General features: G+C 35.8%; 1 protein-coding gene across 1 annotated transcript in view; it reads right to left on the bottom strand.

Moving 5' to 3' along the window:
• LOC103202421 (heat shock transcription factor 2 binding protein) overlaps positions 1-3,019 on the bottom strand; it is a 271,770-nt gene that overhangs the window by 120,443 nt on the left and 148,308 nt on the right. The gene's annotated exons all lie outside the window — the stretch shown is intronic.

Below are 3,019 nucleotides of genomic sequence, written 5' to 3'. Positions count from 1 at the left end.
ACCTGAGGTGGATACACTCCTTGGAGAGAACAATCATGGGAGAAAGAAGGGCTGCTTATGCACAGGGAGACAGCTCAGGGGGCAGGAGTGCATGAAGGGATGGACACAGGGAAGAGGTAACTATGGGGAGGAAGTGGGAGAGGAGCTGTTGCATTGTGGTAAATTGTGGTCAAAGTCATGAGACAAAGTGTATGTGAACTGCTATATGGAAAGTGAATTTGCTCTGTAAATCTTCACCCAAATCACAATTAAAAAAAAAAAAAGCTGACAATAAAGAAAAGGAGGAAACAATTGATAACAAAATGAGCTCAGCAAAAAAAAAAAAAAAATTGGAACAAGGAATTCAATGACACCAATAAAAATAGAATAACACCAATAAATTCATACCTATCACTAATTACACTCAACATGAATGGACTAAATGCACCAGTCAAGAAAGAGTGGCAGATTGGATAAGAAAAGAAGACCCATTGATATGCTGCCTATAAGAGACTCATCTTAGCCACAAAGATAACAATAAATTAAAAATTAAGAGGTAGAAAAAAATATACCAAGTTAATGGCAACCAAAAAAGGAGCAGGACTGGCAATACTAATTTCTGATAAAATAGACTTCAAGGTGAAAACGGCATAAGGGACAAAGAAGAACATTATATGATGCTAAAAGGATCAACTGACCAAGAGATATCACCATAATTAATATCTATGCACACACTGAAAGTGCTCCAAAATACATAAAGCAAATGTTAACTGAATTGAAAGGAAAAATAGACAACTCTACAACAGCAATAGGAAACTTTAACACACCACTTTCAAGGAGGGACAGAACAACTGGAAAAATACTCAACAAAGATACAGAACACAATACAATCAACAAACTTGACCTTATAGACATATACAGAGCACTCCACCCAACAAAAGCACAATATATGTTCTTCTCCAGCACACAAGCATCATTCTTCAGAATAGACCAAATGTTAGGACACAAAACAAACCTCAAAAAATTGAAATACTACAAAGCATCTTCTCAGATCACAATGCTATAAAATTAGAAATCAGTAATAGGAAGATCAAGGAAAAAATATCAAATACGTGGAAAATGATTAATACACTGCTCAAAAACTACTGGGTAATCTAAGAAATAAAAAGTGAAATGAAAAAATTCCTAGAAACAAACAAGAATGAAGATACAACTTATCAAAACCTTTGGGACACAGTGAAAGCAGTACTCAGAGGTGAATTTATACCAATAAATGTACACATCAAAAAAGAGGAAAGAAACAAAATTAACGCTCTAACTCAACAACTCCAACAGTTAGAAAAGAGCAACAAAAGTAAACTACAATATCCAGAAGTAAGAAAATAATAAAGATCAGAGCAGAAATAAACAAAACAGAAAACAAAAAAATTACAGAAAATCAACAAAACAAGAAGCTGGTTCTTAGAAAAGATGAACAAAACTGACAAACCACTGGCAAATTTCACAAAGGAAAAGAAAGAGAAGATGGAAATAACACTAATAATAAATAAAAAGGGTAACATCGCAACAGAATCAATTGAAATAAAAAAGATAGTAACAGTATTATGAAGAACTGTACTCCAATAGATTCAAGAACTTAGAAGAGACAGACAAGTTTCTAGAAACACAAGACTTACCTAAACTATCCCAGTCAGAGACAGAATATTTGAACAGACCTATAACAAAAGAAGAAACTTAAAGGTCATAAAAAAAACTTCCCACAAAAAAAGTCCTGGCCCAGATGGCTTCCCTGGAAAATTTTACCAAAAATTCAAGGAAGAATTGACACCTATACTACTCAAGCTATTCCAGAACACAGAAAAAGATGAAATACTCCCAAAGTCATTCTATGAAGCAAGTGTAACAGTGTACCAAAATGAGGGAAAGACACCACTAAAAAAGAAAACTACAAATCTACATCCCTCATGAATACAGACGCAAAATCTTCACAAAATCCTAGCCAACAGAATCCAACAACATATTGCAAAAATAATACATCACGACCAAGTGGGATTCATACCAGGTATACAAGGATGGCTCAACATCAGAAAAACAATCAATGTAATCCACCACGTAAACAAAAGAAAATAACCATATGATTATATCAATCGATGCAGAAAATGCATTCAGTAAAATCCACCACTCATTCCTGTTCAAGGAACTCTGGTGGTGTAGTGCCTAAGGCACTTGACTGCTAACCAGAAGGCTGGTTCACATCCACCAGCCACTCCTCAGAAGGAAGGTTGGCAATCCACTTCCATAGTGATGCCACCTCAGAAACCCAAGGAGGGGCTGCTATGAGTTGGATCTGACTCAATGGCAGTGAGTGAGTATTCCTGTTCAGACCTCTCAGCAAAATAGGGATAGAAGATAAAATCCTCAAAATAATAAAGGGCACATACACAAAGCCAACAGCCAACATTATTGTTAATAGAGAAGGACTCAAAGCATTTCCTTGCGAACAGGAACCATACAAAGATGCCCTCTATCATCACTTCTATTTAACATTGTACTGGAAGTCCTACTCAAGGCAATAAGGCAAAAAAAAAAAAAAAGAAAGAAAAGGCTTCCAAATTGACAAAAAGGAAGTAAAGCTATCTCTATTTGCAGATGACATGATCCTACACCAAGAAAACCCAAGAGACTTGGCAAAATAAATTACTGGAACTAGCAGAAAGGTTCAGCAAAGTGGCAGGAGACAAGGTCAACATACAAAAATTAGTTGGATTCCTCTACATCAACAAAGAGGCCTCTGAAGAGGAAATAAGGAAAACAATATCATTCACAATAGCTACTTAAAACATAAAATACTTAGGAATAAATCTTACCAAAGACACAAAAGACGTATACAAAGATAATTACAAAACACTACTACAAGAGTTCTGGTAAGATAGCGGAATAGAGGGTTGGCAGACAATGGTCCTATAAGTTTATGTGAATGATCAGAATTCCCAGGTGTATAGTAGAGCTGACAAGGGGCAAGGTTGTGGTCACTGTTTGG

This window comes from Orycteropus afer, unplaced genomic scaffold (genome assembly GCF_000298275.1).
Source record: "Orycteropus afer afer isolate SDZICR_OR568_19922 unplaced genomic scaffold, OryAfe1.0 scaffold00179, whole genome shotgun sequence".
Lineage (NCBI taxonomy): Eukaryota > Metazoa > Chordata > Mammalia > Tubulidentata > Orycteropodidae > Orycteropus > Orycteropus afer.
This window is presented reverse-complemented; position numbering and strand designations above follow the sequence as displayed.